Source organism: Salmo salar, chromosome 29, assembly GCF_965601325.2.
Source record: "Salmo salar chromosome 29, fSalSal1, whole genome shotgun sequence".
Lineage (NCBI taxonomy): Eukaryota > Metazoa > Chordata > Actinopteri > Salmoniformes > Salmonidae > Salmo > Salmo salar.
In genome coordinates, this window is record NC_138319.1 from 33,645,001 (window position 1) to 33,658,507 (window position 13,507).

Sequence of the window (13,507 nt, forward strand, 5' to 3'; positions counted from 1 at the left end):
AGGTTGCAAGATCAAATCCTTGAGCTGACAAGGTAAAAATCTGTCGTTCTGCCCCTAAACAAGGCAGTTAACCCACTGTTCCTAGGCTGTCATTGTAAATAAGGATCTGTTCTTAACTGACTTGCCTAGTTAAATAAACTAATGGGTGTTAACTTGTAGTGTATTTTAGAACTAAATTTAGATATTCACGGAGAAGGGATAAATGTACATCTTACTTGAACTGAAATAATTTCCCACATAAGCCCTAGTCCTGGACTTAAAACACTTTCAATGGGGCTTTTCCATTGAGAATAATTGTTAAACCTGGCCTGCTTAATCTGTTTTTAGGAAACTGTCCCTTAAAGCTGGAAACATTCCTTGTGAAACAGGCCCTTAAAGCTGGAAACGTTCATTGTGAAACAGGCCCTTAAAGCTGGAGTCGTTCACGGTGAAACTGGCCCTTAAAGCTGGAGTCGTTCACGGTGAAACTGGCCCTTAAAGCTGGAGTCGTTCACGGTGAAACTGGCCCTTAAAGCTGGAGTCATTCACGGTGAAACTGGCCATTAAACCTGGAGTCGTTCACGGTGAAACTGGCCCTTAAAGCTGGAGTCGTTCACGGTGAAACTGGCCATTAAAGCTGGAGTCGTTCACGGTGAAACTGGCCCTTAAAGCTGGAGTCGTTCACGGTGAAACTGGCCCTTAAAGCTGGAGTCGTTCACGGTGAAACTGGCCCTTAAAGCTGGAGTCGTTCACGGTGAAACTGGCCCTTAAAGCTGGAGTCGTTCACGGTGAAACTGGACCTTAAAGCTGGAGTCGTTCACGGTGAAACTGGCCCTTACAGCTGGAGTCGTTCACGGTGAAACTGGCCATTAAAGCTGGAGTCGTTCACGGTGAAACTAGCCCTTAAAGCTGGAGTCGTTCACGGTGAAACTGGCCCTTAAAGCTGGAGTCGTTCACGGTGAAACTGGCCCTTAAAGCTGGAGTCGTTCACGGTGAAACTGGACCTTAAAGCTGGAGTCGTTCACGGTGAAACTGGCCCTTAAAGCTGGAGTCGTTCACGGTGAAACTGGCCCTTAAAGCTGGAGTCGTTCACGGTGAAACTGGACCTTAAAGCTGAAATCCTTAATGGGAAAACAGTCATGACAGTTTGTTACTGCAAACAACAAACACAGTTTTTTTCCCTTCGGACATCATTGCACACACGATAGCACAGCAGCATATGTAATGCATTTTGTGCAGCGCTCCTCACCTCAACAAAACAATAACAACAGCGATGGGAGGGACAGCGGCGCTGTTTCCTCTACTGCGGATTCCATCTCGAAAGTCAAAGTCTCTGATCATCATGTTAGATACGTCACAGCCTGTATGCTACCATTCACATATCTCTGTGGTCTCTATATACCATCCAACAGTGCTAACAGTTCCTGGATCAGCCTCTCAGAGCAGAATCAGAGTAAAAACCAATGCGTTGGACTTTCCTCTTTATCGCCGTCCATCTTTTCTATGATCTATGAATACCCACCCAGCACGAAAACGCTCGCTCGCTCACTCACTCACTCACTCACTCACTCACTCATCTCACTCACTCACTCACTCACTCACTCACTCACTCACTCACTCACTCACTCACTCACTCACTCACTCACTCACTCACTCACTCACTCACTCACTCACTCACTCACTCACCTGTCTCTCTCTCTTTCTCTCTGTCTCTCAATTCAATTTCAATGTCAATTAAAGGGGCTTTATTGGCATGGGAAACGTGTTTACATTGCCAAAGCAATTGAAATAGCTCTGTCTCTCTGTCTTTCTCTCTTTCAGGTCACAAATATTGCTGCTGTGATTGCAGACTGTGGTTTTTCACCCACTATATACGGGAGTTTATTAAAATGGGAGTTGCTTTCAAATTCTGTGTAATCTGAGGGAAATATGTGTCTCTAATATGGTCATACATTTGGCAGGAGGTTAGGAAGTGCAGCTCAGTTTCCACCTCATTTTGTGGGCAGTGTGCACATAGCCTGTCTTATCTTGAGAGCCAGGTCTGCCTTTGGCGGCCTTTCTCAATAGCAAGGCTATGCTCATGTACATAGTCAAAGATTTCCTACGTTTTTGGTTCAGTCACGGTTGTCAGGTATTCTGCCACTGTGTACTCTCTGTTTAGGACCAAATAACATTCTTGTTTGCTCAGTTTTTTTGTTAATTCTTTCCAATGTGTCTTTTTGTTTTCTCATGATTTGGTTGGGTCTAATTGTTTTGCTGCCTTGGGGCTCTGTGGGGTTTGTTTGTATTTGTGAACAGACTTTGCCTTTTGTTTTGTTTGTTTGTTTGTCAATTAGGGGGTGCAGGTTGAATACATGGTCTGTCATACAGTAATTTGGTAAATAGCCAATTTGACTTTTGCTCAGTACATTGTTTTCACTGAGGAAATATATGAGTCTGCTGTTAATGATAAAGCATAGGATTTTCCCAAGGTTGCTGTTGACGCATATACCCCAGTAGTTACTGAGGTCCAATTTGTCTCCACTTTTGTGGATTGGGTCGATCAGTCCTTGGTTCTAAATATTGGGGAATATGTTAGAGCTGAGTATGATATTAAAGAGTAAGTATATCCAATTGGAATTTTTGGCCTGCATATTTTATAATTTAATTTACTGTAGGATACCATCAACACCACAGGCCTTTTTGGGTTGGAAGGTTTGTATTTTGTCCTGTAGTTCATTCAATGTAATTGGAGAATCCAATGGGTTCTGCTAGTCTTTAATAGTTGATTCTAAGATTTTTATTTGATCATGTATCAGTTTTTGCTGTTTGTTCTTTGCTATAGAGCCAAAAAGATTGGAAAAGTGGTTTGTCCATACATCTCCGTTTTCGATAGATAACTCTTCGTGTTGTTGTTTAAGAGTTTCCCAATTTTTACAAGAAGTGGTAAGGTTCTATGGATTCTTCAGTTACATTGAGCTGATTTCTGATGTGCTGTTCCTTCTTTCTCCGTAGTGTATTTCTGTATTGTTTTAGTGATTCACCATGGTGAAGGCGTGGACTCAGGTTTTCTGGGTCTCTATATGTTTGGTTGGACAGGTTTCTCAATTTCTTTCTTAGGTTTTTGCATTCTTCATCAAACCATTTGTAATTGTTGTTAATTTTCTTCGGTTGTCTGCTTGAAATGTTTAGATTTGATCGGGAAGCTGAGAGGTCAAATACACTGTTTCGGTTTTCTACTGCCAAGTTTACACCTTCACTATTACAGTGAAACATTTTGTCCAGGAAGTTGTCTTAAAGGGATTGAATTTGTTGTTGCCTAATTGTTTTTCGGTAGATTTCCACACTAGTCTCCTTCCATCTATAGCATTTCTTAATATTATTCAGTTCATTTGGCTTTGATGCCTCATGATTGAGCAAAGCTCTGTTCAAGTAGAGTGTGATGTTGCTGTGATCTGATAGGGGTGTCAGTGGACTGACTGAACACTCTGAGAGACTCTGGGTTTAGGTCAGTCATAAAGTAGTCTACAGTACTACTGCCAAGAGATGAGCTATCGGTGTACCTACCATAGGAGTCCCCTTGAACCCTACCACTGACTATGTACATACCCAGCGTCTGACAGAGCTATGGGTCTACCTACCATAGGAGTCCCCTCGAACCCTACCATTGACTATGTACATACCCAGCATGTAACAGAGCTATGGGTGTACCTACCGTAGGAGTCCACTCGAACCCTACCATTGACTATGTACATACCCAGCATGTAACAGAGCTATGGGTGTACCTACCGTAGGAGTCCACTCGAAGCCTACCACTGACTATGTACATACCCAGCGTCTGACAGAGCTGCAGTAGTTGTTACCCGTTTTGGTTGGTTATATTGTCGTAGTTGTGTCTAGGGGGGCATATGGGGGAGGGAACGCTGTCACCTCCAGGTAGGTGTTTGTCCCCCCTGTGTGCTGAGGGTGTCAGGTTCTTGTCCAGTTCTGGCATTTAGGTCACAACAGACTAGTACATGTCCATGGGAATGTAAATGATTGATTTACCCCTCCAGGATGGAGAGGCTGTCTTCATTAAAGTATGGGGACTCTAGTGGGGGGTTATAGGTAGCACACATGAGGACATTAATCTCTGTTGAGATCATTTCCTTATTAATTTCTAGCCAGATGTAGAATGTTCCTGTTTTGATTAATTTAATAGAGTGGGTTAGGTCTGCTCTATACCAAATTAGCATAACCCCTGAGTCTCTTCCCTGTTTCACACCTGGTAGTTTAGTGGATGTGACTACCAGCTCTCTGTAACCTAAAGGGCAACCAGTGAGTCCGTCTCTTTTATACCAAATGACAATGTCTGTATTTTGATGAATTCTGGGTTCCTGCTCTTTAGGCCAAAGGCAGATGACCTCAGACCTTGTATATTCCAGGATGAGGTAGTAAAAGCTTTGTGTTCCATAGTGTCTAGTGTTGTTTTTGTGTGGTTTAGGCCCGGACCATCACTGTAGGTGTGAGCAGAGCATGTTGAGCATCTGATACATACCTCTTAGGTCGCAGGATAGGGCTTGGGAGGGTGTAAAAGTGGGGGTGGGGCCTGTTGCTCTGCTAACGGCTGACGACTATGTCCTGCTGTCATCTCTCTCTCTCCCTCCTCTCTCTTTCTCTCTCTCCCTCCTCTCTCTTTCTCTCTCTCCCTCCTCTCTCTTTCTCGCTCACCCTCCCTTCCAACTTCTCTCTATCTATTTCTCTCTAATCAATGTGTGCCTGTGAAGATCAGTTTCCAGGAAATCATAACAAATAGCTGTGTGTGATTAGGAACTCAAGAGAGAGACAATGTTCTCAGCATATAGAAGAAGAACCTTTATATGTGTTGTTTGTGTTATTGTTCCTCATAGTTCTCTCAGCGCTGCTGTTGGTATAGAGCTGTGAATATTAGTTACAGTAAGGAAGGCTTCAAATCACAACACAATCAGCCTTGTAACAAGACCCAGTGATTTAGAGGAGCAGTGTGTGCATGTGTGTGTGTGTAAAATACTATACTATACTACGGTATGAATACTACAGTATTGACTGTAATATACTGTAATATAATGTAGTATTTACAGTTAACTATAGTATTAATACTGTCGTAAAAGAAAACGGTAGTATATAAGTCATTAATGTAGTGTTTTTGTGGATTGTAGTATACTGTGGTATTTACTGTAGTGTTTTTGCAGACATTACTGTAGTATTTTACTGTAGTGTTTTTGCAGACATTACTGTAGTATTTTACTGTAGTGTTTTTGCAGACATTACTGTAGTATTTTACTGTAGTGTTTTTGCAGACATTACTGTAGTATTTTACTGTAGTGTTTTGCAGACATTACTGTAGTATTTTACTGTAGTGTTTTTGCAGACATTACTGTAGTATTTTACTGTAGTGTTTTTGCAGACATTACTGTAGTATTTTACTGTAGTGTTTTGCAGACATTACTGTAGTATTTTACTGTAGTGTTTTTGTTTTATTATCTTTGACTTAGAAGTGGAGGCTTTCTCCTTCAGGAAACCTACTGGAGAAATATTGAAAGAGCACATAACTTGTAGGTAGGTAGGACTGAGCTCTGAACGGATAGTTCAAAGCTTCTGCTCTTTTCTATAAGCTGTCGAGAACATAATATATGGTCTATACTGGACATGTATGTTTCTCACTTATGGGTGGTCCAAATTTGGATATGGGGAGGGGAATGGGCAGGGTATATGCACATTACATATGGTAGTATTTACTATAGTTAAAAAAAGTGTTGTGTTTTTGCAGACATTGCTATAGTATTTACTACAGTTTATCTGTTCAGATAAAACAGTAGTATTTACTGTAGTATTCTACAACATTCTATAATAAGTACTACACATGATCGAGGGATACTAATACTAGTGTGTTGTATAACATTTTACAGTATACCACAGTTTACTACTGTCACACCCTGATCTGTTCCACCTGTCCTTGTGCTCGTCTCCACCCCCCTCCAGGTGTCACCCATCGTCCCCATTATCCCCTGGGTATTTATACCTGTGTTTTCTGTCTGCCTGTGCCAGTTCATCTTGTTTGCTAAGTCAACCAGCAGTTTTCTCTCAGCTCCTGTTTTTTTCCCAGTCTCTCTTTTTATCCTCCTCCTGATTTTGACCCTTGCCTATCCTGACTCTGAGCCCACCTGCCTGACCACTCTGCCTGCCCCTGACCTCGAGCCTGCCTGCCTCCCTGTACCATTTTGGACTCTGGCACTGGCTATGAACTCTTGCTTGTCCCCGGCCTGCCTTTTGTCTATCCCTTGGATTATAATAAATACCAGAGCTCAAACCATCTGCCTCCGGTGTCTGCATCTGGGTCTCGTCTTGTGTCTGATCTAATAATTCATGGCAGAAGCATGTGTGTTCTAGATGAAGAATCCACTCTGCACTGGACGTAATAGACCCAATCTCACATTCCATTCCTCTCTCTCTCTCTCTCTCTCCTCTCTCTCTCTCTCTCTCTCTCTCTCTCTCTCTCTCTCTCTCTCTCTCTCTCTCTCTCTCTCTCTCTCTCTCTCTCTCTCTCTCTCTCTCTCTCTCTCTCTCTCTCAATTCAATTTAAGTAGCTTTACTGGCATGGGAAACATATGTTTACATTGCCAAATCAAGTGGAATAGATAATAAACAAAAGTGAAATACACAATCAGAAAAAAACAGTAAACATTACACTGACAAAAGTAAAAAAAAATATATATAGACAATTTGAATGTTATATTATTGGCGATATACAGTGTTGTAACAATGTGCAAGTAGGTGAAGTATGAAAGGGAAAATAAATAAACGTAAATATAGGTTGTATTTACAATGGTGTTTGTTCTTCACTGGTTCCCCTTTCTTGTGCAACAGGTCCCAAATATTGCTGCTGTGGTGACACACGGTGGTATTTCACCTAATAGATATGGGAGTTTATCAAAATTGGATTTGTTTTCACATTCTTTTTGGATCGGTGTAATCTGAGGGAAATATTTGTCTCTAATATGGTAATATACACTGCTCAAAAAAATAAAGGGAACACTTAAACAACACAATGTAACTCCAAGTCAATCACACTTCTGTGAAATCAAACTGTCCACTTAGGAAGCAACACTGATTGACAATACATTTCACATGCTGTTGTGCAAATGGAATAGACAACAGGTGGAAATTATAGTCAATTAGCAAGACACCCCCAATAAAGGAGTGGTTCTGCAGGTGGGGACCACAGACCACTTCTCAGTTCCTATGCTTCCTGGCTGATGTTTTGGTCACTTTTGAATGCTGGCGGTGCTTTCACGGAGTCTACAACCCACACAAGTGGCTCAGGTAGTGCAGCTCATCCAGGATGGCACATCAATGCGAGCTGTGGCAAGAAGGTTTGCTGTGTCTGTCAGCGTAGTGTCCAGAGCATGGAGGCGCTACCAGGAGACAGGCCAGTACATCAGGAGACGTGGAGGAGGCCGTAGGAGGGCAACAACCCATCAGCAGGACCGCTACCTCCACCTTTGTGCAAGGAGGAGCAGGAGAAGCACTGCCAGAGCCCTGCAAAATGACCTCCAGCAGGCCACAAATGTGCATGTGTCTGCTCAAACGGTCAGAAACAGACTCCATGAGGGTGGTATGAGGGTCCGACGTCCACAGGTGGGGGTTGTGCTTACAGCCCAACACCGTGCAGGACGTTTGGCATTTGCCAGAGAACACCAAGATTGGCAAATTCGCCACTGGCGCCCTGTGCTCTTCACAGATGAAAGCAGGTTCACGCTGAGCACGTGACAGACGTGACAGAGTCTGGAGACGCCGTGGAGAACGTTCTGCTGCCTGCAACATCCTCCAGCATGACCGGTTTGGTGGTGGGTCAGTCATGGTGTGGGGTGGCATTTCTTTGGGAGGCCGCACAGCCCTCCATGTGCTCGCCAGATGTAGCCTGACTGCCATTAAGTACCGAGATGAGATCCTCAGACCCCTTGTGAGACCATATGCTGGTGCGGTTGGCCCTGGGTTCCTCCTAATGCAAGACAATGCAAGACCGCATGTGGCTGGAGTGTGTCAGCAGTTCCTGCAAGAGGAAGGCATTGATGCTATGGACTTGCCCGCCCGTTCCCCAGACATGAATACAATTGAGCACATCTTGGACATCATGTCTCGCTCCATCCACCAACGCCACGTTGCACCACAGACTGTCCAGGAGTTGGCGGATGCTTTAGTCCAGGTCTGGGAGGAGATCCCTCAGGAGACCATCCGCCACCTCATCAGGAGCATGCCCAGGCGTTGTAGGGAGGTCATAACGGCACGTGGAGGCCACACACACTACTGAGCCTCATTTTGACTTGTTTTGAGGACATTACATCAAAGTTGGATCAGCCTGTAGTGTGGTTTTCCACTTTAATTTTGAGTGTGACTCCAAATCCAGACCTCCATGGGTTGATAAATTGGATTTCCATTGATTATTTTTGTGTGATTTTGTTGTCAGCACATTCAACTATGTAAAGAAAAAAGTATTTAATAAGATTATTTCTTTCATTCAGATCTAGGATGTGTTGTTTAAGTGTTCCCTTTATTTTTTTGAGCAGTATATTTGTCAGGTTAGGAAGTGCAGCTCGGTTTCCACCTCATGTTGTGGGCAGTGTGCACATAGCCTGTCTTATCTTGAGAGCCAGGTCTGCCAATGGCAGCCTCTCTCGATAGCAAGGCCATGTTCAACGAGTCTGTACATAGTCAAAAGCCTGACTTAATGTTGGGTCAGTCATAGTGGTCAGGTATTCTGTCACTGTGTACACTCTGTTTAGGGCCAGATTGCATTTTAGTTTGCTCTGTTTTTTTGTTGATTCTTTCCAATGTTTCAAGGAAATTAACATTTTGTTTTCTCATAAAAAACAAAATGTGTTGCTGTCCTGGGGCTCTGTGGGGTCTGTTTGAGTCCCCGTACCAGCTGGCTGAGGGGATGTTTCTCCAGGTTTACCTCTCTGTACGTGAGGGCTTTGTTATGGAAGGTTTGAGAATCGCTTCTTTTTAGGTATTTGGAGAATTAAATAGCTATTTTTAGGGATTTTAATATTTAGCGGGAATAGTTCTAATTCTGCTCTGCATGTATTATTTGTTGTTTTACGTTGTACACAGAGAATCTTTCTCCCATTTTGTGACTTGTTAGTTGTTGAGTGGACCCCAGACCTCACAAACATAAAGGGAATTGGGTTCTATAACTGATTTAAGTATTTTTAGCCAGAACCTAATTGGTATGTCAAATTTGATGTTCCTTTTGAAGGCATAGAAGTCCCTTCTCAGATCGTTCACAGCTTTGTGGAAGTTACCTGTGGCGCTGATGTTGAGGCCGAGGTATGTATAGTTTTTAGTGTGCTCACCAACCTTGTGCTGTAGGCTTTAGTCCTAATACATTATCACTGCATAATGGCTATGCTTGAGTTGCCCTGCCAACGTTGTTATTCTCAGAACATTTGAACATTATATTTAAAAATGTTAGGTATATGATCACATTGGTAATAGATCATTTGTTGTATTACTTGTGAGGCACGGCTGAGTGAGCATAATAACTAGCTTTATTTTATTGGACTGAATGCCTGCATCTGATAGTCAGTGTGAGGGGAGGGAGGGAGAGCAACAGCGAGGCTCTCCCTCCATCCGTCCCTCCCTCCGCTGAGAAAAGGGGCCACAGTCTTCCAGCTGATGGAAACTCAAGTGACACTGCATTATTTCTGCCTCATGCACCAATTCATGTTGTCATTCCTATGAACAGAGAAAGTGAAATATTCCTCGATATTAAAAAAGACACAAGCTGCTAATACTAACAAGGTAAACTTATCAGAACACTTGGTTTATAAAAGCGTTGAACAACATGTTGACAGAGCTGAATAACAACTTAATCATGAACTCATTAAAACAGCAGCTCTATGCTGTATTCTGTTGAGTCTCTCTTTAGTCACGGTTTTAAAAGATTACAAATCTCACAGTATCTGTGCTGTGCATTCCAGGCTTGTTTTAATAGGAGGAAACTGTGCAGACACGGTGATCTGAGCTATCTGATTGGCCAGCGGTAGGCCTATAGGTGCACTTGAATTGCTCTCTGGATCTGCCGGGTATGTTCTACCTTCAGAGACATGGAATGGTTAAAAACGGGAACACTTTGCCTTCCTGGCACTAGGTCTGTTGAATCAAGTGCACCACCAACTAACTGTGCTTAGCAAATGTAAAAAAAATAGGAATGCAAGGATTTACTTTTGTTGCCTTGTCTACGAATGGTTGGAGATCACGATCGACCGGTTGGTGACCACTGCTCTAGGGCAACAGTGTCTAGGTAGAATACGTATTTATGGTCCTGGCAACTGGACCTTTTTTGGAACACCATTATTTTTTTCTTACTGAGATTAACTATCAGGGTACAAGGTTGACAGAATCTGTGCAGAAGATCTAGGTGCTGCTGTAGGCCCTCCTTGGTTGGGGACAGATCTAGGTGCTGCTGTAGGCCCTCCTTGGTTGGGGACAGATCTAGGTGTTGCTGTAGGCCCTCCTTGGTTGGGGACAGAAGCACCAGATCATCGTTAAACAGAAGACATTTGACTCAGAATCTAGTTGGGGACAGAAGTTGTATCTAAAATGTAATAGGGATTAAAATCAACCAGTTTGTGCTTTTAATAAATCATCATATATCAAATAATAAATGTGTTAACAAATGTGTTTTCCCAAGACATACCCTTTCACTGGCATGAAACCCACATCTGACTGTCACTGTACGCCAAAACACAGATCTTGGCAAGACAAAAAAAATGAGGCATGACTAGCAACATTCAGCAAAACGATGTGCAGCCTTTCTGAAGGGGAAATCTACATGCCAACACCAGAACTGCTTTCAAAGGACCAATTCTGACAAAAAAAACTTAGATTTGCAAGCCATCACTGGATTTTCATATTTCCTGGGGAACTTTGTCAGGCGTTAATGCTTTTCTCAGTGTGTGTCTGTGTGTGTGTGTGTGTGTGTGTGTGTGTGTGTGTGTGTGTGTGTGTGTGTGTGTGTGTGTGTGTGTGTGTGTGTGTGTGTGTGTGTGTGTGTGTGTGTGTGTGTGTGTGTGTGTGTGTGTGTGAAGCAAACAGGCCCCTTCGCAGCCACATGGTAAGAACTGATAGTTATCTGTTAACAGACGGGAAAGCCAGTCTCAGCACAATGAATATTCAGATAGAAGCCACAGCCTTGGGGAGGTACAGCAGCCTGGAACTGTACTGGCTCATTCGCCGCCTCTCTTGATCCCTCTCTCTCTCCGCTCTCTCTCTCACACACACATTCCCACACACAAATCTCCCTCCTTCGCAATCACAGAAACACATACATACCATGCAATTATTTCTCTCTGTCTGACATCCTCATATACTGGTTTACACAGATTTCTGTCTTTATCGCTCTCTCTCCCTCCCAATCTCCTCTCTTTCCATATTCTGTTCCATTTAAAAGGGGTGTTCAGATTCAATTAGATCTGTGGACCATACTTGTTTAATGGCTAGCTCAGAATATTAGCTTTCCAAAAGTTGCTTATATATTATAGAAATCAGGCCTTTCTGGAGCCCAGATAATGTATTTATAAACCCCATCATTGGATAGTTCGGTAGTTGTTTCCCAAGGTACTCCATATGCCAGTTATAGCTGACCTAAATTGTACATATGGAAAAAAGGAGTTGCCTGGTAATCTTGGAATATTCTCCAACCATTACTGTCCATGATATCGGCAAGGATGCAGTTTCCACATTTGGTCCATTGGGGGATGCAAAAGGCCACCCTCCAGATCTCAAGGCATTATTGTGAAATATTGGGAGTATGGGCAATCTATTTTGATCCCCAGTTACATTGTCTTTTTAATTTTGCACCAAATAGAAATTGTTTAAGGGATATATCAGTGAAGACCACCTCTTCCAAGGCAATAGGAGACACCATATCTATCTATATATTTCGCCAGGGAGAAGAAGAATCATGTCTAAACCAATTTAGGATGGGGCGAAATGCTAGTGCCTGGAAATGCAATTTAAAGTTGGGTACAGATAGTTCTCCTCCGTCCTTCCCTCTTTGTACATTTTATCAGGGATCATTTACCTTGCCATATTGCCAGAAGGGGAGGGGGAGCCATGGGAAGCATTGAACAGCAGAAATCACCCGTGGCAATATATTCATTTTGATAATAGATATTCTGCCGGTTAAAGCAACTGGGATATTATTCCATCTACCGAGGCTAGACTGAATTGATTTAAGCATTCTGTTAAAGTTTCTGGCAATGGTTTTATCTAAAGAAGGAAATATATCTACTCCCAAATATTTCAAATGGAAAACAGTTGTGATTCCATAAGTAGAGACGGAGTCCCCCATTGGGGCCCTGAGAGGCAGTAGGGCTGATTTGTTTAGATTAATGAATTTTATAACTCGAGATGAAGCTGAATGTATCTATGATCTTCAATGCGTTTCGGAGCAATTGAGATACTGTCTAGATATCGTAAAATATAATCCGTGTATAATGAGATGAAGTGATGAATAGATTTTGGGGAAATGTGTTCTTTTCTTTCGATTGACGAACTGCCTGGGCCAGGGGTTCCATGGATAATAAGAATATCAAAGACACATTTGGATCGCCTTGTCTGCTGCTTCTAGTGATTCTGAACGGAGCAGAGCAGATATTGCCTGTTATAACTATGGCTGAGGGATGGCATATAGCATTTCAATCATATGAATGAAATTGGAGCCAATTCCCATATGTTCCAAGACAGACCAGAGATATGACCATTCTAGTCTATCAAAATACTTGTCTGCATCGAGAGATAATACAGCCCAAGGAACTGTAGTTTCTGATGAAGCATTTAAGATACGTAATAGTCGACAGAGGTTATCCGAGGATCTTATCCATGTGGAACAATTTGGGTAAATAAGTCTTGAGATGGGGCGACAGCATTTTTGAAAACAGAGTTCAATATTAAAGATAGTGGGCGATCGTGAGAACACTGGGTGGCATCCTTACCTTTTTATAACCAGGAAGGGCTCATTGAGATTTAAAATCTATTTTTCAAGAGCGTCCTGGCCAAGATAGGCAGCACCAAGTCAAAACAAAAATTACAGACGAAGAAAATGAAAAACTACAAGTAATCTAGTAAAAACCATAGAATTCACAAGAGTATAACAAAATCAAAAACAGCAAATTAAAAACATTGACAGGTCAGGGAATCAGTCTCAAGATCATTCATCAGTGATTTAAAAATACCAATCGGGACAAGTTCTTCCAGTTTAAATGTATTTTGTAAGGCGTTCCAAGACCCTGGCACAGAGTACGTAAAAGCCCTTTTAACAAATTCAGTTCGGACATTTGGAACAGTTAGCCGGATAAAGTCCAGCGAACGAAGAGAGTACCCACCACATTTCTGAAAAATAAAAATGACCAAATAAAAAGGTAGTAAACCCAAAATGGCTTTGTAAATAAAAGTATACCAGTGACCGATGCCTACGAGTGACTAGAGAAGGCCAGCCAACCCTGGTATACAAAGTGTAGTGGTG

General features: G+C 42.5%; 1 protein-coding gene and 1 non-coding gene across 2 annotated transcripts in view; both read right to left on the reverse strand.

The window, feature by feature from the left end:
• LOC106590614 (neuropilin and tolloid-like protein 1) overlaps window positions 1-13,507 on the reverse strand; it is a 158,803-nt gene that overhangs the window by 85,818 nt on the left and 59,478 nt on the right. The window lies entirely within an intron of this gene.
• On the reverse strand, window positions 5,476-5,531 carry LOC123731564 (U7 small nuclear RNA). The gene has a single exon (XR_006762774.1). It is a non-coding gene; the product is annotated as a U7 small nuclear RNA (small nuclear RNA).